Source organism: Salmo salar, chromosome 15 (assembly GCF_965601325.2).
Source record: "Salmo salar chromosome 15, fSalSal1, whole genome shotgun sequence".
In the NCBI taxonomy this organism is placed as follows: domain Eukaryota; kingdom Metazoa; phylum Chordata; class Actinopteri; order Salmoniformes; family Salmonidae; genus Salmo; species Salmo salar.
In genome coordinates this window covers 54,095,970-54,120,252 of record NC_138305.1, presented here as the reverse complement: position 1 = coordinate 54,120,252, position 24,283 = coordinate 54,095,970, and the positions used below count along the sequence as shown (strand labels likewise).

The 24,283-nt window shown below is 40.9% G+C and overlaps 1 protein-coding gene across 1 annotated transcript in view; it reads right to left on the bottom strand.

Annotated features, from left to right (window-relative positions):
- The window catches only part of LOC106596863 (leucine-rich repeat and fibronectin type-III domain-containing protein 2), a 198,221-nt gene extending 178,271 nt beyond the window's left edge, over positions 1 to 19,950 (bottom strand). Inside the window, exon 1 of the mRNA XM_045695816.2 lies at positions 19,279 to 19,950. The gene's annotated coding sequence lies outside the window, so the exon portion shown is untranslated. The remainder of the gene's footprint in view (positions 1 to 19,278) is intronic.
- Between the last annotated feature and the right edge of the window lie 4,333 nt (positions 19,951 to 24,283).

Genomic DNA, 24,283 nt, shown 5'->3' with positions numbered 1-24,283 from the left:
TGGCTATGGATGTATGTTATTCATTTTAAGGCTGAATAAATACTGTTACATAAGTTTGTAAGATCGCCTTAACTTTAGGCTATTAACTATATTTCAAAAATAATATTGAATTGTTTTTGGTTGACAACGCAACCAAATATCAACATTTAAAAGAGATGTAATCTAATACTTGGATAGTTTCATCAGAGCCTCTGGCTTAATCTTATTCTTGAACTTAGATTTTTGGATGAGATGGAAACATGAATCCAACATAAATTATACATTTTTAGACAAACTGACATTAAAGCCAAACTAAGTCAGTGGGGCACAGATAGAACTATTAAAACCTGTTGGGGCTAGGGGGCAGTATTTTCACGGCCGGATGAAAAACGTACCCAATTTGAACAGGTTACTACTCTGGCCCAGAAACTAGAATATGCATATTATTAGTAGATTTGGATAGACAACACTCTGAAGTTTCTAAACCTGTTTGAATGGTGTCTGTAAGTATAACAGAACTCATATGGCAGGCAAAAACCTGAGAAAAATACAAGCAGGAAATGAAAATCTTGTGGCTGTACTTTTTTCAAGTCATTGCCAATCGAACACACAGTGACTAAGGATTCATTTTGCACTTCCTAAGGCTTCCACTAGATGTCAACAGTCTTTAGAAAGTTGTTTGAGGCATCTATGATGAACAGAGACCGAATGAGAAGGCTGGGAAGTTGGTAACCCAGGGAATGACATCACTTCATTGGCGCGCATTCATGTGAGAAGGGACCTGTGTTCCAAAACGTTTTCAAGACTCAGGAATGGTCCAGTTGAAATATTACTGAAGTTTCACGTTAAAATGGCCCTAAAGATTGATGCTATACAACGTTTGACATGTTTGAACGAACGTAAATAGATTTTTTTGTTTGACTTTTCGTCGTGACACTTTCCTCGCGCATCCTACATTTTGAGTAGCTTACTGAACGAGCTAACAACATGTTATTTGGACATAAATTATGAACTTTATCGAACAAAACAACATTTGTTGTGGACCTGGGATTCCTGGAAGTGCCTTCTGATTATTAAAGGTAAGTGAATATTTCTAATGTTATTTATGCATTTAGATGACTCCAAAACGGCAGCTATCTGTATTGCCTAGTGTATTTTTCTGAGCGCAGTACTCAGATTATTGCAAAGTGTGCTTTCCCAGTAAAGTTATTTTGAAATCTGTCAATGCGGTTGCATTCAGGAGATGTTAATCTATAATTCTTTGAATAACAGTTTAATATTTTATTAATGTTTATAATGAGTATTTTTGTAAATTCATTGGTCGTTTTGGGGGAGATATATTTTCTGAACGTCACGCACCGATGTAAAATGCTGTTTTTGGATATAAATATGAACTCGATAGATCAAAAAATGCATGTATTGTCTAACATAATGTCCTAGGAGTGTCATCTGATGAAGATTGTCAAAGGTTAGTGCATAATTTTAGCTGGTTTTCTGCTTTTGGTGACGCCTGTCCTTGCATTGAAAATGGCTGTGTGTAATTCTTTGTCTATGTACTCTCCTAACATAATCTAACTTTATGCTTTCGCCTTAAAGCCTCTTTGAAAACGGACAATGTGGTTGGATTAAGGGGATGTTTATCTTTCAAATGGTGTAAAATAGTTGATTGTTTGAGAAATTGAAATTATTAGATTTTTGCTGTTTTGAATTTCGCGCCATGTATCTTGTGAAGCAATCCCGTTACCGGGATAAGAACGGGAAGGGGTGGCCCCAATTTAAAGCATAAATCACATCTCCTTCAAATGTTGATATGTGGTTGAATTGACAACTAAATATAATTCAATATCTAATTTGTCTACAAATTCATATTTGATATATTGGATTCATGTTTCCGCGTACGCGTTAGGCTGGAGGCAGCTTAGCCCTGCCGAGCTGCATCGGCTCGGGAAGAGGCAACTCGGCAGTCTTTGGAGGCTCTTGGAGGAACTCGGGTAAGCTCGGTCCTCTCGGGGACTTCCGGAGTTCATCAGATGCAAGGTGGGATCTTTGAGTAATCGATTGGAACCACAATCAGACATCTTTTCCTTCCTACGTTCCCGTAACCGTCCATCGATCTGGATTGTTAAGGCGATGAGTGAGTCGAGATCCGTCGGTAGTTCCCGGGCTGCAAGCTCGTCCTTTACCCCCGCCGATAATCCATGCAGGAACGCTGCCAGCGTGCGGAACTCCACCACATAGTCTGCCACACTGAGGGAGCCCTGCCGAAGTTGGACTAACTTCCGGGCAGCCTCTCTCCCGGACACCGGAGCCTCAAAAACCTTTTTCACTTCTGACAGGTGGTGCGGAGAAGCATATTTAGTTAAAAAGAAAAACAGGTATGCTTAGATATGCAGGAAAAATACGCATTTTTGACATAGAATTAAGCATCAATTGCTCTAGATGGCAGGAAACCGCTGTTTCAGGTGTTTAAAAAATGCTAAATTCTCCAACTTTCGGACGGGGAGTGTCGTGGACAATTACATAATTATTCATGCTAGCCCGTGTTTTACTGCTTAAAACTTCTCTGGGCTAGGCGGGACGAATTCGTCCCACCTACGCAACAGCCAGTCTAATCCAGTGGCGCGATTTTCAAATACCTTAGAAATGCTATTACTTCAATTTCTCAAACATATGACTATTTTACAGCTATTTAAAGACAAGACTCTCGTTAATCTAACCACACTGTCCGATTTCAAAAAGGCTTTACAGCGAAAGCAAAACATTAGATTATGTCAGCAGAGTACCCAGCCAGAAATAATCAGACACCCATTTTTCAAGCGAGCATATAATGTCACAAAAAACAAAACCACAGCTAAATGCAGCACTAACCTTTGATGATCTTCATCAGATGACAACCCTAGGACATTATGTTATACAATGCATGCATGTTTTGTTCAATCAAGTTCATATTTATATCAAAAAACAGCTTTTTTACATTAGCATGTGACGTTCAGAACTAGCATAACCCCCACAAACATCCGGTGAATTTACTAAATTACTCACGATAAACGTTCACAAAAAACATAACAATTATTTTAAGAATTATAGATACAGAACTCCTCTATGCACTCGATATGTCCGATTTTAAAATAGCTTTTTGGTGAAAGCACATTTTGCAATATTCTCAGTAGATAGCCCAGCCATCACGGCTAGCCATTTAGACACCGACCAAGTTTAGCCCTGACCAAACTCCGATTTACTATTACAAAAGTTTGATTACCTTTGTTGTCTTCGTCAGAATGCACTCCCAGGACTGCTACTTCAATAACAAATGTTGGTTTGGTCCAAAATAATCCATCGTTATATCCAAATAGCGGCGTTTTGTTCGTGCGTTCAAGACACTATCCGAAGTGTAAATAAGGGTCACGAGCATGGCGCAATTCGTGACAAAAGATTTCTAAATATTCCATTACCGTACTTCGAAGCATGTCAACCGCTGTTTAAAATCAATTTTTATGCCATTTTTCTCGTAAAAAAGCGATAATATTCCGACAGGGAATCTGCGTTTAGGTAAAAAGACGAAAGAAAACAAAGCATTCTGTCGACGCGGGCACGAGCCTGAGTCTCACAGTACTGTAACCAGCCACTATCCAAACGCGCTACTTTTTTTCAACCAGAGCCTGCAAAGCCACGATTCAGCTTTTTGCCGCCTTCTGAGAGCCCATGGGAGCCGTAGGAAGTGTCACGTAACAGCAGAGATCCTCTGTAATGGATAGAGATAATCAAGAAGGGCAAGAAATTGTCAGACAGGGCACTTCCTGCATGGAATCTTCTCAGGTTTTGGCCTGCCAAATGAGTTCTGTTATACTCACAGACACCATTCAAACAGTTTTAGAAACTTTGGAGTGTTTTCTATCCAAAGCTAATAATTATATTCATATTCTAGTTTCTGGGCAGGAGTAATAATCAGATTAAATCGGGTACGTTTTTTATCCGGCTGTGAAAATACTGCCCCCTAGCCATAACAGGTTAATCTTGCATAAGTTCAATAGATCTTCTCCATCTCCGTCCTGTGTATAATCCACCTCTATCCCTTTGTTTGAATACCCCTCTCCTCCCATACATGTTTCTGTACACTGGGTGATGGAGTGGGCTGGCAGGCATGACCTTCTAATCCCAGTTTTAGGGATGCTACTGGTCCAAGGACAGAATAAATGGCTGATGAGGAGACATTGTAGTGGCTGTAATGACAAATTAGACTTGCTGCTGTCTTGTCCAACATGATGAATAAGGCAGTTAGGGAGACCAGGCTAGGCCTATATAGTTGAGTGCAGTGCCTGTCTGTGCTGTGCAGGGGATACTTCATCTCTTGAGCCTTTTAGTCTAATGCCTTTTCTGCTCTGACTGACATTCAGGCTAGTAGCCTCCACTGGCAGGCACAACAGTGAGGGCACTCTGACCATTCATGACACAGCACCAAACAACACTCAACCCAGAGATGAGAGCAAAGACATCCTAGCAACAGCATACAGTGCCTTCAGAGAGAATTCAGACCGATTTACTTTTTTTGTTAAGTTACAGCCTTATTCTAAAATGTATTAAATTGTTTTTTCCCCTCATCAATCGACACACAAGACACCATAATGACCAAATAAAAACAGGTTTTAGGACTTGTTGCTAAAAAATCTATTATTTTTATTTATAATAATGATAATTACAACAATACTGAATTAACACTTATTTTAACTTAATATAATACATCAATAAAATCAATTTATCCTCAAATAAATAATGAAACATGTTCAATTTGGTTTAAATAATGCAAAACAAAGTGTTGGAGAAGAAAGTAAAAGTGCAATATGTGCCATGTAAAAAAGCTAAGGTTTAAGTTCCTTGCTCAGAACATGGGAACATATGAAAGCTGGTGGTTCCTTTTAACATGAGTCTTCAATATTCCCAGGTAAGTTTTAGGTTGTAGTTATAGGAATTATAGGACTATTTCTCTCTATACGATTTGTATTTCATATACCTTTGACTATTGGATGTTCTTATAGGCACTTTAGTATTGCCAGTGTAACAGTATAGCTTCCGTCCCTCTCCTCGCTCCTACCTGGGCTCGAACCAGGAACACATCGACAACAGCCACCCTCGAAGCAGTGTTACCCATGCAGAGGAAGGGAAACAACTACTCCAAGTCTCAGAGCGAGTGATGTTTGAAACGCTATTAGCGCGCACCCCGCTAACTAGCTAGCCATTTCACATCGGTTACACCAGCCTAATCTTGAGAGTTGACAGGCTTGAAGGGGTGGGTATAATTTGTGGAATGTTCCAACAGGAATCTGTTCCAAAAAACGTAAAGTAAAAGGTTGCCAACCAACAACGCATACAAAGTAGCAACGCATACAAACCTAGCTAACTAGCTGCCGAATAGGCATCAACTCACCACGTAGCTTATTCTGTTTGTCTATAGGCAACCAGAGTGAGGACAGACATTTTTCGGAATAAATGTGATGAGTGAAAAACGCAATGAAATAGACCACTCACTACCCGGTATCTTATTCTGCCGCTATACAACTTTGTATGCGTTGTTTTTTGGCAACCTTGTTATTTACAAAGTTTTTGGAATAGATTCCTGTTGGAACGTTCCACAAATTATACCCATCCGGTTTGAAGTCATAAACAGCTTGAAACACAGCGAAGAGCTGCTGGCAAAATGCACGAAAGTGATGTCTGAATGAATGCTTACGAGTTATGTTATGTCAATATTATGTCATAATTACGTAAAATTCTGGCAAATTAGTTCGCAACGAGCCAGGCGGCCCAAACTGTTACATATACCCTGACTCTGCGTGCAATGAACGCTAGAGATGTGACACAATTTCATGTTAGCAGGCAATATTAACTAAATATGCAGGTTTAAAAATATATACTTGTTTATTGATTTTAAAGAAAGGGATTGATGTTTATGGTTAGGTACATTGGTGCAAGGACAGTGCTTTTTTCGCAAATGCGCTTGTTAAATCAACACCCGTTTGGCGAAATAGGCTATGATTCAATGATAAATTAACAGGCACCGCATCGATTATATGCAACGCAGGACACGTTAGATAAACTAGTAATATCATCAACCATGTGTAGTTAACTAGTGATTATGTTAAGATTTATATTTTTTTATAAGATAAGTTTAATGCTAGCTAGCAACTTACCTTGGCTTCTTGCTGCCCTCGCGTAACAGGTATGCAGGCTGCCATACAGGCTCCTTGTGCGTTGGATTGGATTAGTAACCGGAAGGTTGCAAAAACAAATCCCCCCTGAACAAGGCAGTTAACCCCCGTTCCTAGGCCGTCATTGAAAATAAGAATGTGTTCTTAATCTGACTTGCCTAGTTAAATAAAGGTGTAAAAAAAAATGTTAAAAATGTTTAAAAAATAAATATATCGGCAAAATCGGTGGCCAAAAATACCGATTACCGATTGTTATGAAAACTTGAAATCGGCCCTAATTAATCGGCCATTCCGATTAATCGGTTGACCTCTAATATATATATATATATACTGCTCAAAAAAATAAAGGGAACACTTAAACAACACAATGTAACTTCAAGTCAATCACACTTCTGTGAAATCAAACTGTCCACTTAGGAAGCAACACTGATTGACAATAAATTTCACATGCTGTTGTGCAAATGGAATAGACAACAAGTGGAAATTATAGGCAATTAGCAAGACACCCCCAATAAAGGAGGGGTTCTGCAGGTGGGGACCACAGACCACTTCTCAGTTCCTATGCTTCCTGGCTGATGTTTTGGTCACTTTTGAATGCTGGCAGTGCTTTCACTCTAGTGGTAGCATGAGACGGAGTCTACAACCCACACAAGTGGCTCAGGTAGTGCAGCTCATCCAGGATGGCACATCAATGCGAGCTGTGGCAAGAAGGTTTGCTGTGTCTGTCAGCGTAGTGTCCAGAGCATGGAGGCGCTACCAGGAGACAGACCAGTACATCAGGAGACGTGGAGGAGGCCGTAGGAGGGCAACAACCCAGCAGCAGGACCGCTACCTCCGCCTTTGTGCAAGGAGGAGCAGGAGAAGCACTGCCAGAGCCCTGCAAAATGACCTCCAGCAGGCCACAAATGTGCATGTGTCTGCTCAAATGGTCAGAAACAGACTCCATGAGGGTGGTATGAGGGCCCGACGTCCACAGGTGGGGGTTGTGCTTACAGCCCAACACCGTGCAGGACGTTTGGCATTTGCCAGAGAACACCAAGATTGGCAAATTCGCCACTGGCGCCCTGTGCTCTTCACAGATGAAAGCAGGTTCACACTGAGCACGTGACAGACGTGACAGAGTCTGGAGATGCCGTGGAGAACGTTCTGCTGCCTGCAACATCCTCCAGCATGACCGGTTTGGCGGTGGGTCAGTCATGGTGTGGGGTGGCGTTTCTTTGGGGGGCCACACAGCCCTCCATGTGCTCGCCAGAGGTAGCCTGACTGCCATTAGGTACCGAGATGAGATCCTCAGACCCCTTGTGAGACCATATGCTGGTGCGGTTGGCCCTGGGTTCCTCCTAATGCAAGACAATGCTAGACCTTATGTGGCTGGAGTGTGTCAGCAGTTCCTGCAAGAGGAAGGCATTGATGCTATGGACTGGCCCGCCCGTTCCCCAGACCTGAATCCAATTGAGCACATCTGGGACATCATGTCTTGCTCCATCCACCAACGCCACGTTGCACCACAGACTGTCCAGGAGTTGGCGGATGCTTTAGTCCAGGTCTGGGAGGAGATCCCTCAGGAGACCATCCGCCACCTCATCAGGAGCATGCCCGGGCATTGTAGGGAGGTCATACAGGCACGTGGAGGCCACACACACTACTGAGCCTCATTTTGACTTGTTTTAAGGACATTACATCAAAGTTGGATCAGCCTGTAGTGTGGTTTTCCACTTTAATTTTGAGTATGACTCCAAATCCAGACCTCCATGGGTTGATAAATTGGATTTCCATTGATTATTTTTGTGTGATTTTGTTGTCAGCACATTCAACTATGTAAAGAAAAAAGTATTTAATAAGATTATTTCTTTAATTCAGATCTAGGATGTGTTGTTTAAGTGTTCCCTTTATTTTTTTGAGCAGTATATATATATATATATATATGATTTGATTTTCAATTAACTGAAAGTGAGAGGTTGTAATCTGAATAAAGGGAAAAAGGCTATTCTTGAACATTCGGTGAGACATTCTTGCTAATTTGCTAGAGTACCAGTTTGGATTTAAGTACAACTTTTGTATGACTGAAGCCTTTAGTGAGAGGTCTAATGCTTTAATATTTCATATTTAATCTGCCCATATTAATTATACAAATAGGCCCGTTTAATTTTGTCTGGATTGCCATTCCAAATGAAATGAAAGATTTTTTGCTCATATAATTTAAAACAAGTCGCTAGGTGTAGGTAAGGCCATAAGCAAATAGGTACAGTTGAAGTTTACATACACTTAGGTTGGAGTCATTAAAACTCGTTTTTCAACCACTCCACAAATTTCTTGTTAACAAACTATAGTTTTGGCAAGTTGGTTAGGACATCTACTTTGTGCATGACACAAGTCATTTTTCAAACAATTGTTTACAGACAGATTACTTCACTTATAATTCACTGTATCACAATTCCAGTGGGTCAGAAGTTTACATACACTAACTTGACTATGCCTTTAAACAGCGAGCAAAATTCCAGAAAATTATGTCATGGCTTTAGAAGCTTCTGATAAGCTAATTGACATCATTTGAGTCAATTGGAGGTGTACCTGTGGATGTATTTCAAGGCCTATCTTCAAACTCAGTGCCTCTTTGCTTGACATCATAGGAAAATCAAAATAAATCAGCCAAGACCTCAGACCTCCACAAGTCTGGTTCATCCTTGGGAGCAATTTCCAAATGCCTGAAGGTACCACGTTCATCTGTACAAACAATAGTACGCAAGTATAAGCACCATGGGGCCACGCAGCCGTCATACTGCTCAGGAAGGAGACACGTTGTCTCCTAGAGATGAACGTACTTTGGTGTGAAAATGCAAATCAATCCCAGAACAACAGCAAAGGACCTTGTGAAGATGCTGGAGGAAACAGGTACAAAAGTATCTATATCTACAATAAAACGAGTCCTATATCGACATAACCTGAAAGGCCACTCAGCAAGGAAGAAGCCACTGCTCCAAAACCGCCATAAAATAGCCAGACTATGGTTTGCAACTACACATGGGGACAAATATCGTACTTTTTGGAGAAATGTCCTCTGCTCTGATGAAAAAAAATAGAACTGTTTGGACATAATGACCATCTTTGGGCGAGGGGGCAGTATTTTGACGTCTGGATGACAAGCGTGCCCAAAGTAAACTGCCTGTTACTCAGGCCCTGAAGCTACGATATGCATATAATTGGTAGATCTGGATAGGAAACACTATAAAGTTTCTAAAACTGTTAAAATAATGCCTATGAGTATAACAGAACTGATATGGCAGGCAAAAACCCAAGGACAAACCATCCAGAAAAAAAAGATTCAGCCCACCATTTATTCCAATGGCTGTCATTATTAATATGAAGGGAAAACCTCCCAGATTGCAGTTCCTAGGGCTTCCACTAGATGTCAACAGTCTTTAGAAAGAGTTTCAAGCTTGTTTTTGGAAAAATGAACTAGAATTTGTAGTTTTTCTAAGTGCTCTCATTTTGGCTGTAGTGTTTGTTACGTGTACTGGCGAATGCCCATACTTTGTTGTTTATCTCCGGTAATGACAATAACGTTTCTCCGTCTTAATTTTTAACGTTTATTTACGTATTAGGGTACCTGAGGTTTGATTTATAAAAGTTGTTTGACTTGTTTGGAGAAGTTTATTGGTAACGTTTGGGATTAATTTTGTTAGCATTTTGAAGGAGGAAAACCGGTGGATTATTGAATGAAGCGCGCCAGCTAAACTGAGTTTTTGAGGATATAAAGACGGACTTTATCGAACAAAATTACCATTTATGATGTAGCTGGGACCTGTTGGAGTGCCAACAGAAGAAGATCTTCAAAGGTAAGTGATTTATTTTATCACTATTTCTGACTATCGTAGCACATCTGCCTGGTTGGAAAATGTTTTTAATGCTTTTTTGTGCTGGGCGCTGTCCTCAGATAATCGCATGTTGTGCTTTCGCCGTAAAGCCTTTTTGAAATCTGACACAGCGGCTGGATTAACAAGAAGTTAAGCTTTTAACTGATGTATGACACTTGTATTTTCATGAATGTTAAATATCACTATTTCTGTCATTTGAATTTCTCGCTCTGCAATTTCACCGGAAGTTGTCGAAATGAGACGCTAGCATCCCACTGATCCGCAAGAAGTTTTGATGAAAAAAGGGGAAGGCTTGCAAGCCGAAGAACACCATCCTAACTATGAAGCACGGAGGTGGCAGCATCATGTTGTGGGGGGTGCTTTGCTGCAGGAGGGACTGGTGCACTACACAAAATAGATGGCATCATGAGGTAGGAAAATGTTGTGGATATATTGAAGCAACATCTCAAGACATCAGTCAGGAAGTTAAAGCTTGGTCGCAAATGGGTCTTCCAAATGGACAATGACCCCAAGTATACTTCCAAAGTTGTGGCAAAATGGCTTAAGGACAACAAAGTCAAGGTATTGGAGTGGCCATCACAAAGCCCTGCCCTCAATCCTATAGAAAATTTGTGGGCAGAACTGAAAAATTGTGGGCGAGCAAGGAGGCCTACAAACCTGACTCAGTTACACCAGCTCTGTCAGGAGGAATGGGCCAAAATTCACCCAACTTATTGTGGGAAGTTTGTGGAAGGCTACCTGAAACGTTTGACCCAAGTTAAACAATTTAGAGGCAATGCTACCAAATACTAATTGAGTGTATGTAAACTTCTGACCCACTGGGAATGTGATGAAAGAAATAAATGCTGAAATAAATCGTTCTCTCTACTATTTTTCTGACATTTCACATTCTTAAAATAAAGTGGAATTTTTACTAGAATTAAGTGTCAGGAATTGTGAAAAACTGAGTTTAAGGTGTATGTAAACTTCCGACTTCAACTGTAAATTACGATATGACTAAAGAGTTAATCAGGGTGATTTTTCCACAAATAGACAGATATTTTTCTTTCCATAGTATCAAGATCGTATCTGTTGTTGCTAACTTTCTATAAAAATATATTTCAGTGAGATAATTCCTTTGAATACCAAGTATGTCCCACATCACCGTCAGACAATTTTATTGGTAAAGTACACAAGTTGTATTTTTTTGTGATCCAATAAGTAATATAGTATACTTATCATTATTTGGTTGTAATCCAGAGTGGTTAGAAAAAGTTTCTAAGAACCTTGGAGGAATCTAAATTGTGGATTTAAAAGAAAACATGAATCATCAGCGTACAATGACACTTTTGCTTTTAAGCCGTGGATTTCTAGCCCCTTGATATTTTTGTTGGATCGGATATTAAAGCTAACATTTCGATGGCCATAATACAGTAAATAGACATGCCGATAGTGGACAACCTTGTTTTACTCCTCTTGACAGTTTAATACTTTCTGAGAAGTAGCCATTATTTACTATTTTACACCTAGGGTTACAATACATAACTTTAACCCATTGTATAAGAGAATCTCCAAAATTGAAATATTCCAGGCATTTATGTATAAATTCCAGTTGTACTTTACCAAATACTTTTCAAAGTCAGCAGGCCTGGTTTCCCAGATTTTTCATAGTGTTATATTGTTTCCAGTACTTGTCTTATATTATCTTCAACCTATCATCCGTGTAAAAAACCTGTCTGATTAGGATGAATAATATCCAACAATACCTTTTAAATTACAATATATGTGCTATGCATTTTGCTAAATGGCCTAGATATTTTTTTCCCCTGTTTCAGTAATAATTAAATCAGACCTTCTTGTTGAGTATCTGATCATCAAAAATGTTTATAGGAGTGGTTAAAACATACTAATATCATTCCTCTGAGTACATAAAAAAGGTTTGGTATACCTCAACTGGTATGCCATCCAGCCCTGGAGCTTTCCCGGACTTAAAGGCTTTAATTGCATCAAGAAGTTCCTCCTCTGAAATTTGGCCTTCACATGAGTCTTTCTTTACAGATGTTAATTTTACATTATTAATAGAAAAAAATCCATACAATGACTTCGGTTAGTGGAAATGGAGGAGACTGAAACAAAAGCATATGCTTAAAGTACTTTACATCCTCTTTCAAAATATTGAATGGTGAATATGTAGTTTGTAAGAAGTTTCTGTAAATTATTTTTGGTAGCATTTCTAAGTTGAAAATGTAAAAAGAATTTGGTGCATTTTTCCCAATATTCCATCAAGTTCACTTTATTTTTTTAGAATACATTACACTTTATCTTTCTTGAATAAGTTCCTCCATTTCTTTTTGTTTTTCCTCTAACATATCCTGTGCCTCTATGGTACAGTTTGTATTGCTATATATCTGAACTGTTAGTCCTTTTATTTCCTTTGTTAATAAGGACTCTTTTGACCTAAATTGCTTTTGTTTTAGAGATGAGTATTGAATTGCATGGCCACTAAAGGCACATTTAAAAGTGTCCCATACAATAAGGGATCTGCTCTATGTTATGTCGGAAAAAGTCAGTTATAACTTCTGTCCTAGATAAAAGTTATCATCCAATAGGCTTTCATTAAATGTCCAATATCCTCGCCCAAGTGAAAATTCTGTAAGAATAATGTATATGATAATTATTTGATTGACCAGCGATGTTGTCACTCTTTTGAAATGCATGCTAAGTTTTAGAAGGGGACTGATATAAATTCATATTTAGCCATATTTTTGCTATCAGATGATGCTACTCTTTGTTATTTGTTCCAACCATGCTATATGAAAACACATTACTTCAAGAGGGTATACCTAAGGCCTTTAATAATACCCTTTATGAAACCCGTCATCACACCTTCATGGGTGTTGCATTATCAAAAGTGTTATAAATGCCTTATTTACAGGAGGAATTTACACCATTAATGTCACGATCGCTATCTTCGAACTCCCTGTCATAGATCAGCCAAGGCGCAGCGTGCATGGAATTCCACATCTTTTTAATGAAAATGAAACTCACCAAAACAACAAACAGGAGAAAATCGAAAAAGTGACATTCTGGGGCTGCTCAAAGGTAGCTACACAAAAACAAGATCCCACAACTCAAGGAGGGAAAAAGGGCTGCTTAACCTCTCTAGGGTAGGGGGCAGTATTTGCACGGCCGGATAAAAAATGTACCTGATTTAATCTGGTTATTACTACTGCCCAGAAACTAGAATATGCATATAATTGTTTGATTTGGATAGAAAATACCCTAAAGTTTCTAAAACAGTTTGAATGGTGTCTGTGAGTATAACAGAACTCATATGGCAGGCAAAAACCTGAGAAGATTCCTTACAGGAAGTGCCCTCTCTGACCATTTCTTGGCCTTCTACACTCTCTTTATTGAAAACTGAGGATCTCTGCTGTAACGTGACACTTCCTACGGCTCCCATAGGCTCTCAGAAGGCGGCAGAATGTTGAATGATGACTTTGCAGGCCATGGCTGAAAAACAGTAGCGCATTTGGTAAGTGGTCGATCTGAGAACAATGAGACTGGTGCGCGCGTGCACGAGAAGAGTCCATTTTAGATTTTTAGTCTTTGAACGAAAACAGGGTTTCCCGGTCGGAATATTATCGCTTTTTTACGAGAAAAATCGCATAAAAATTGATTTTAAACAGCGTTTGACATGCTTCGAAGTACGGTAATGGAATATTTAGAATTTTTTTGTCACGATACGCGCCGGCGCGTCACCCTTTGTTACCCTTCGGATAGTGTCTTGAACGCACAAACAAAACAGAGGATATTTGAACATAACTATGGATTATTTTGAACCAAACCAACATTTGTTATTGAAGTAGAAGTCCTGGGAGTGCATTCTGACGAAGAACAGCAAAGGTAATCCAATTCTTCTTATAGTAAATCTGAGTTTGGTGAGTGCCACACTTGGTGGGTGTCAAAATAGCTAGCCCGTGATGGCGAGCTATCTACTCAGAATATTGCAAAATGTGCTTTTGCCGAAAAGCTATTTTAAAATCGGACATAGCGATTGCATAAAGGAGTTCTGTATCTATAATTCTTAAAATAATTGTTATGTTTTTTGTGAACGTTTATCGTGAGTAATTTAGTAAATTCACCGGAAGTTTGCGGTGGGTATGCTAGTTCTGAACATCACATGCTAATGTAAAAAGCTGGTTTTTGATATAAATATGGAGTGTCATCTGATGAAGATCATCAAAGGTTAGTGCTGCAGGTTAGTGCTGCATTTAGCTGTGGTTTGGGTTTATGTGACATTATATGCTAGCTTGAAAAATGGGTGTCTGATTATTTCTGGCTGGGTACTCTGCTGACAATCTAATGTTTTGCTTTCGTTGTAAAGCCTTTTTGAAATCGGACAGTGTGGTTAGATTAACCTCTATGGGCTAGGTGGGACGCTTGCTGATGATCAAGGAGGGCAAGAAATGGTCAGACAGGCCACTTCCTGTAAGGAATCTTCTCAGGTTTTGGCCTGCCAAATGAGTTCTGTTATACTCACAGACACCATTCAAACAGTTTTAGAAACTTTAGGGTGTTTTCTATCCAAAGCCAATAATTATATGCATATTCTAGTTACTGGGCAGGAGTAGTAACCAGATTAAATCGGGTACGTTTTTTCTCCGGCCGTGCAAATACTGCCCCCTAGCCCCAACAGGTTAACGAGAGTCTTGTCTTTAAAATGGTGTAAAATAGTCATATGTTTGAGAAATTGAAGTAATAGCATTTCTAAGGTATTTGAATATCGCGCCACGGGATTGCACTGGCTGTTGAGTAGGTGGGACGATTTCGTCCCACATACCCTAGAGAGGCTAAGTATGGTTCCCAATCAGAGACAACGATGGACAGCTGCCTCTGATTGGAAACCACACTCAGCCAAAATAAAGAAATAGAAAAACTAGATTGCCCACCCCACATCACACCCTGACCTAACCAAACTAGAGGAAAATAAACGTCTCTAAGGTCAGGGCGTGACAGTACCCGCCCCCCCCAATGGTGCGGACTCCCGGCCGCAAACCTGAACCTATAGGGGAGGGTCCGGGTGGGCATCTATTCTTGGCGGCGGCTCTGGTTCGGGCATTGCCCCCACTCCACCCGCTGATCCCCCCGCTTCTGTGTTGCCGGAGGAACCAGACCGTGGATCATCGCCGGAGGCTCAGAACTGGAAACCGCCGCTGAAGACCTTGGGCTGCAGACCGCCGCTGAAGACGTTGGGCTGCAGACCGCCGCTGAAGACTCTGGGCTGCAGACCGCCGCTGAAGACTCTGGGCTGCAGACCGCCGCTGAAGACTCTGGGCTGCAGACCGCCGCTGAAGACTCTGGGCTGCAGACCGCCGCTGAAGACTCTGGGCTGCAGACCGTCTCAGGAGGCTCTGCGCCGTGGATCGTCACTACAGGTTCTGCGCCATGGATCATCACTGGAGGCTTCTTGCCATGGATCATCACTGGAGGCTCCGGGCCATGGATCATCACTGGAGGCTCCGGGCCATGGATCATCACTGGAGGCTCCGGGCCATGGATCATCACTGGAGGCTTCGTGCCATGGATTATCACTGGAGGCTTCGTGCCATGGATCATCACTACAGGCTGCCTAAGTATGATTCCTAATCAGAGACAATTATATACAGCTGCCTCTGATTAGGAACCATACTTGGCTCAACACAAAGAAATAGAAAAACTAGATTGCCCACCTCACATCACACCCTGACCCAACCAAACTAGAGGAAAATAAACGTCTCTCTAAGGTCAGGGCATGACAATTAATGAAAGTGTTAACTCACTATAACTTGGTATATGGACATTGTGGGAATGCCTGTAGCTGAAAAGCTTGTGAATTCATTTTTTTTGTCCCATCTTACACCTGATATCAGGCCTGTTGGCCAGCATTTTTGTAGTAATTGTGTGTGTCCCCCTGTGGTTGGTGTTGTGGTTTAAAACTGTAATGCTATTTTCATGATTTCAGTGCTTAGCACACCAAGCAGTCTTTACATGTCCCATGGCGATGCTATTGTTTCCTTCTGCTGACGGGCCTATAAAATTCTCTGAAATATATTTGGCAAAAGAAAGTGGCAGTAACCTCTTTCTCTGACAGGTTAAGAGTCTGCCAGTCAGGAGTGCAAGCTGGGTGGGAGGAAAGGGAAGGGGTGGGTGTGGAGAGGCAGAGGGTAAGAGTGAGAGAGGAGATGAAGAACACAACAGTGATAGAGTGAGGTTATAGTGATAAAACAAGAATGACAAATATGACGAGAAAGATGAAGAGGGAGGCACGCCTGAGGCCTATGTCACCCCCCAATTCCCCCCCCCCCCCACACACACACACACAAAACCCACCGTTCACACACATATCCTATCACCCAGCACCTCAGTCATACCACACAGCATTGAGCTCTCTGTACTGTGCGTCCCAGTGTACTGTGCAGGCAGCTAAGGATGGGGCTTAGTGTGCGTCAGCCAGAAGCATGGCGACATATGTGCCATTATTTATAGCCAGCAGATCCTCTGAGAGGCCCAGCCCAGGGGCTGCTTAGAGAGGTGTTATTTGAGAGCCCAAAGACCTGTCTGCCTGGGCACTATCCAACCCAACCCGCAGGCCATTTCACAATGAATACTGAAGTTCTGCTTTAAAAATTAAGTCATTCAATTCAATTGACCAAAAATGACAACTGCATAAGGAATCAAGTATACTTATGAGAGTGGTTGTAATGTAGTCATTTGAAGACAATTATAAGAATACGTGACTGTTTACAGAACTGCTGTATTTACAGTGTATTCACAGAGGCTCCCAAGATACAGATGGGGAGGAGGGGATGGATTCATATGAATGCATGAGTTAGCAATACAGATGTTGTGCGATAAAGAAAATCGGTTCCCTGATGGTTGCAAGTATATTGAATATTTTTCAGTAAAGATACAAGGCACATATTCAATGTTGCCTACCTTAAATGTAAACAAAACTCACGTGGGGTACCTAATATGTGATTACCAAGAGATTAGCAGTTTGATTGGGCTAAGCCCAGCATTTGTTTTACACACAAGGCAGCATACATTTTAAAATGACGGAATCTGGCTCTGGTCTTATTGGCTGTTACTTATTGGTTAACCTCTCCACCACATCATGGTGATTTGAGCTAGGATCTCCATGCATGTGTCACCATGGGTTTGTAGTGTGCTTGTGGGTTGTATGGTGTAAAATGGCTCATGTTAAGTCAATTAGAGGCACGCCTCTAATCCCTGTGAGGCAAACGCCATCTCTTAAAACAGCAGACAGTGGGTTCGCAGTAAGCACTATAGCGAGGTTCCCTTTCCTTCTGTATAGCCTGGCGTGATGTTGTAGTGAGCTCTGGCCATGAACAGCTAGCACTGCCAGGGAAGGAGTTAGTGTTCCTGCATGCACAGTACAGGTATTAAAGCTATTGTTGGCCCTGTATTCGCAGGGCTTTCTTCCCTCTGTAAAACACTTCACCCATACTGTACTGACCAACCCATCTGTGGACTGACACACACAGCTCTGGCAGGACTGAGAATCTAGGAGCAGTGCCACAACTATCTTAGAAGCAGAACTGTAGGTTTGGAGAACATGTTGTGGAAGGTGCTCATTATTTTTCTTCACACATTCTTAAACTGGCGGCTGCATGGCGTTTGACAGGAGAGTCAAGGTCATCAACTAGATACTGGACACAGAAGCATGCCAATAGTGCCCAAGAGTTCATCTGACTCTGGGAAGTAGATAAAGGGACTCATTGCCAGAATCCGAAAGTATCCCTTTGATTCTTAAGAGTCTAAGCCATTGGAGGGGAGGGTCACAACAGTTTGAAGCCCAAACGGTTCGGACGCTACAAAAAGAAGTTGGCACTTCGACGGTACCGACTTCAGACGAGTCCGGTGGGACTTGCAGTTTCTAGGCCAAACTGTTCCGACGCTACAGAGGTGTTTGCGTGAAGAACAATTTTCGGGATGTCTCATGGTGTTACAAACATCGAGGTGGCTCGGCCACCTTCCACCGCAGATTATCCCTTGGCAGAGGATAAAAACTGACAGTGAAGTGATCCAATGTGTAGAACTTCTAATTTATTTAAAATTTGATCTAAATAGATTTATAGTTGGTACTGTAAAAATCCATACCGGTATGTGGATCCATACCTTAAAATACAATATATCGGCCAGCCCTAAAACCTTCGCGAAAAAACACATTAGAATGATACAAATTGGACAAATGACTTGTGGCATGTGCAGGCATGGGCATGTGCAAATTGGACAAATGACTTTAATTGCATAAGCGCTTCAAATGGAGAGTAAAAAGAATGGGCTACATCAATACCCAACACATTTTTTGGTGTTTCTTTTCAATGGTGCTCTTTCCATCTACACCACCAAATGGAACCCATCCTATTCAGGATGACTCCACACTTTGAATCAGATTACTTTCCCAGAAGTACTTCAATATGTGAAATAGGGAGTCCTTTTCAAGAACTAGCAAATACTAGGGCTACTCTGCAAGTACCATAAACACAGTATCCAGTGGTGTTGCTTTCCCAAGTTGACTAATCCTATTTAATAGATTGATGAAAGGTAACCAGAAATTCCAGCCATGCAAGCAGTTCACTCTTTAGTCTGGGTCACATGTGTAGTATGCATTCATGCACAGGAGAGTGCAAAATTGGTTCATATGTTAAGGTCAGAGATGGCTCCAAATTGTTAACATGCCCAGATAGTCATTAACATGCATTTAGAAAAAGCAATAACTGTCGTTCATCTGCACTGGGGTCATACTAAGATAATAATCATGTCCAATTTCATTCTCCTTTCATATGTCCCCTAAAAACGTATACTTGTTTCTTTGCCTTTCTATTAAATAATCGAAAATCTGAATGAATATGGGTATTGTTATCTTACATTCTGGTTTGATCATGGGTGTTGAATATTTGTTAACCATGGGGCATGGAGGCGACTAGGGTAGGGGCGCGGGTGAAAAATGATACAATGCAGAAGTATATCCTAAACAACAACAAGAGTAATTCCATCTAACATCAAAATATTTTGCCAATGATGGCACCATGATTTGCCACAAATTAATAGAAAATGTTGATAATAATTTACTATGAGAAAGTATGTTTAGACAAATGAATGGACTTTTCAATGTGCCATTCTAACGACTTGATAATGATGAAACCTCACCCAAAACGGACAGGTGCTTTTCTTACCATTCATGGCAGGCGTTTGTCCATCGTGTATTCTACCAAGGAGATGTTGCATCTTCGGCGATCTTATTTTCACTTCACCATTATTCCAAAATCGTTTTTAATGTGCAATATAGGCTAGCCTACTGATCGCAATCCCGACCTTTTTCATCACCGGCTCGCTCTGTGGATAGTGCGCGTTCCAAAGCGACTCACTCAGTGCGAGACAACCTCTCCAGTCTCTCAGCAGTTTGAAAGACGGGCACTATATTGGTGCAGCGAAACTGGTCAAATGTAGCCTATGTTGAGTTAATTCAATCAAACTCAAACGCTCACTCAATTTTACTGTAAACCTATATTTCGGATGTATCGTAATTCGTCCTTACTTGGATCGATTTCCATTCTTCCTTAAGATACTTGAAAAATAGCACAGGATTAAAAGCATACCAGGACAAATGTATTAAAAAGCAATAGCCTACTGTTCAATTCAGAATTAGTTGATTTTTGGCAAAACACCTATAGCGGATAATTTTGCGCTCAGAGCAAAACCTTGTAGAAACGAGTAGCCTAATCCTCTGCAACAATCACACAAGCTGTACACGGCGGCACAGAGGGGATAACGCAGAACAGCAGATAGCTGGTTGAGGTATTTAGGTGGCACGACCAGCCTGCGTCTCGGTAACCGCATGAGAGAGACAGGCAGTGAGAGACTGGGAGTGAGAGACTGGGAGGACGCGCTCATTCGCCCCCAACAACACTATTATAGTCAGGGTTCCATCTGAACTTTGAATAACATTGACCGCATATGGCGCTTTATCGTCCTCTTTGTCGCACATGCCATCTAACGGCATTTTTTTACAGCCTAATGAACTGATAAGTGGGTCTATAGGCGCGCATTCAGAAGATGATGCCAAATGCCTTGGTTGAAATGTCACATTTGGAGTCATAGTTAAAACATTAGGCCTAGATATTTCAATATAAAATAGATGTAAGTGATTCAAGATTGAACATGCTTGCATTTAACAGCCCAATACAAAGAGATTTTCGGTTCTCCGTAAAATTGCGAGGGCGACACACAGGCCACTTGCAAAAGTCTGAGTCAGAGTTTTTGCAATATCATTTCACATGCCACTTGCTTTATTTGTGTTCATTTTATGTTTTCAAGTGGCCCAGTTTGATCGTTTATACCCTCAATCATAATGTTATTCTTTCATAAATACACACACACAAACAACTTTATATATAGTGCCAAATAAGGGTTATTTGGCTTGTAGGCTAACCATAGCAGATTGTGGTGCTATATAGAACCCTTTTTGTAAGGTTCTATAAAGAACCGTGTTCATAAGGTTCTATATGGAACGTTTATGGTGCTATAAAGAACTGTTCCCTAAGGTTCTATAAAGAACCATTAAAAAGGGCATTTTATTTGTTCTTTATAGAACATTCATGAAGAATGGTTCTATATTTTTATTTAACTAGGCAAGTCAGTTAAGAACAAATTCTTATTTACAATGACGGCCTACCCTGGCCAAACACAGATGACGCTGGGCCAATTGTTCCCTGCCCTATGGGACACCCTATGAGATGTTATGCAGCCTGGATTTGAACCAAGTACTGTCGTGACACCTCGTGCACTGAGATGCATTGCCTTAGAATGCTGCCCCACTCAGGAGCCCAATCTCAAAGGCTCTACAAATAACCTTTTCAAGAACAATACAGGGTTTTTTTATTCTGGTTTGCCATACTATTTGTTAAAATTCCATAGGTGTTAATATTGTGTTAATTGACAAGATGAATAAGGTTTGCTAGCTCTGGGACAGCTGATTTGGTCAACATTTCTCAATTGAAGCAAGGCCTTACATGAGTCTTTCACAAGACAGCAGAACTGGCCATGGTCATATTCAGTGCCATGAAAAAGTATTTGCCCCCTTTCTGATTTTCTCTATTTTTGCGTATTTTTGATACTGAATGTTATCAGATCTTCAACAAAACCTAATATTAGATAAAGGGAACAAATAACACAACAATTACATACTTATTTCATTTATTTCATAAACAAAGTTATGCAACACCCAATGCCCCTGTGCAAAAAAAGTATTCTCCCTCTTAAACTCAATAACTGCTTGTGCCACCATTAGCTGCAATGACTACAACCAAAAGCTTCCTGTAGTTGTTGATCAGTCTGTCACGTCACTGTGGAGGAATTTTGGCCCACTCTTCAATGCAGAACTGCTTTAACTCAGCAACATTTGTGGATTTTCAAGCACGAACTGCTCTTTTCAAGTCCTGCCACAACATCTGAATTAGGATTAGGTCTGGACTTTGACTAAAGGCCATTACAAAACTTAAAATGTGTTGCTTTTTAGCCATTTTCAGACTTGATTGTGTAGACCTGATTGTGTGTTTTGGATCTTTGTCTTGCTGTATGACTCCGCTGCGCTTCAGATTCAGCTCCCAGACAGATGGCCTGACAATCGAATTCTCTGATATAAAGCAGAATTCATGGTTCCTTCTAATAAAACCAGACTCAGTAAGTGGAAAATAAAATAATGCACTTTCTATTTTGGTTTATATCTCTCAAATAAGAGATATTAAGGCTTAACTATACCTATTCAATGCTTTGACACCACAGCACTGGAAATACCCAAGCTTTTTTCAATTTTCACCCCCTCAGGTTTGTTTACATTTTGCAGTTGATTTCTCAGCCAGGCGAGGTGATGACATAGGGCTCGATTGTAGGCAATATGTAATCTCGCTCACGTGCTGAGTGATGTGTATAACTCAACTGTCACTCTGCCGTATTGCAGTTTAGCCTTGCAGGCAATCCAGTCGGACTATAATCCAATATACTGGTAAGTACTTTTGGAATAAAACATTCAATTATTTTATGTGATTAGCCATCATGCATTATATTGTACACTTCGTTCTGTTCTGTAAAATATGTAGTTTCTGACAACCTGTTCTGCATGTTTTGTAGTGTTTAGCTGTGTTCCGCCTGTTGGCTAGACTAGTCAGCTAGCTAGCTGGCTAAATTAGTTAGGGAGCTAGTTAGGGAGCAGAATAACAGTTAGCTAAAGTTAGGTTCGTTGTAATATAAAATGCTTGTTTTCATTTCATGTATTAGCAAAACATTGAGTATATTTTTGTTAGCTAATTAGTCACGTTTGTCTTTCTTCCACAACATACAAATCCAGATCATGTCGAGGTAATATAGCTAATATTTAATGACCATATGAATTTATCAATAGTTGTAGCTAAGTTAGCTAGCTACCTATCAGTCAAGGCTTGGTCAACGAAATATTTTCAGTAAATACTATTACCATCTACTAATTGCTATTCATACATAGAGTATATTTTCTGTCAATTGTTGGCAGCACCATTTCACCAGGTCAAATTTCTGGTACATGTAAATGTAATTGGCGGATCCTGATTCTTGAATTATTCCTTTTCGGAGAATCTGTTGCCTGAACATGGCACACATAAGCCTACTGTCAGGCGGTGGGTGTAGCTGGTGCATGAAGTCAGGCGCAGGACAGCAGAGATGAGTGAACAACGCACTTTACTATAGAAAATAGCACAAAATCACAAAACCAACAAAACCAATGTGCGAACAATAATGGTTGCCATACAACACGGGTGAACACAGCACCTGGAACAAACCAGCCGGAAACATACCGACCCTAACAATAAACAAACACACACAAAGACATGGGGGAAACAGAGGGTTAAATACATGACCAGTAATTGGGAAATGAAAACCAGGTGTGTGGGAAACATAGACAAAACCAATGGAAAATGAAAATTGAATCGGCGATGGCTAGAAGACCGGCGACGTCGACCGCCGAGCGCCGCCCGAACAAGGAGAGGAACCGACTTCGGCGGAAGTCGTGACACCTACACATGGAGGGAAAGCCAGGGGCAGATGTCAAAGGGTCCGTGGAGGATTGCTGAGGGCCAGTGTAGAGACAGGGGCCCATGTAATGAGTAGGGCAAGATGATCAAACAGGGCCAGCGGAGGGAACAGGGGGAAATGTAGAAGGGGCAGATTCAGAATCTGGGAAATATCCCTGGCTGACAGGGAGAGAGTTGATCATCATAGTCAAGATAGAAGTGCATGGGTGGAGGTTTGTAAGCCACATTACACCATGTCTGATTAGTCTAAACCAAATCTAGACCATATTGTCAACTCCGGTACTCATGTCTACCAGGAAATATAGCTCTTATTTTAACTCATGAACATTAGGTGTATCATAAACAGCTGTCGGAGAGAGAGAGAGGCATGGTGTCTTGATGAGGATGCTGGAGAGGACATCCAGGCTAACCAGGAAGGTGGTGGAGTTGTGGGGGGAGGCCCTTTTTTGCACTATTGGTTAGAGCCTGTAAGTAAGCGCTTCACTGTAAGGTCTACAGCTGTTGTATTCGGCGCACATGACAAATAATCTTTGATTTGATTCGATTTTTGCACCTGTGGCATGTGTTGTGAAATGCCAACTGTCTTTGAGAAGAAGGGCTGTGGTGGGGGGCCAAATACCTGTATCTGTACAATGCCACACACATACACATACTGCCTGGAGCCTGGAAACCTAAGGAACATCAGGGTTATAGGAATGATCTGTTAGCCCTGGATGAAAGCGAGGAACAGGGAGAAGACCATGCAGAGTACAGGCATGCTGCCTACTGGCAGTTCATCTGTTGGCAGCATGGCACGCTTTGGCAGGGCCACAGAATTGTTATTCCAAGCTGCTGCGTGTGGGACATCAGAGACGCTTTCCCTGACCCTAATGGCCAGTATAAAGGGTTCACTCCTGGCAGACTGACCTAGAGAATTCTGTCCATGTATTATGAACTGTTTTGTTTGTTTATGTGTTTGCTAACTCTAACCCACTGTTTATAAAACAACTAATGTTACAAACAAAGGTTGAAAATAGTGTAAGTGCAAAATGATTTATTTTTTCCACAAACAGTTAAGTATTTTAAAATTAAACAGAATCATAGAACAAATAATTTGACTTTGTGTAACTACATTTAT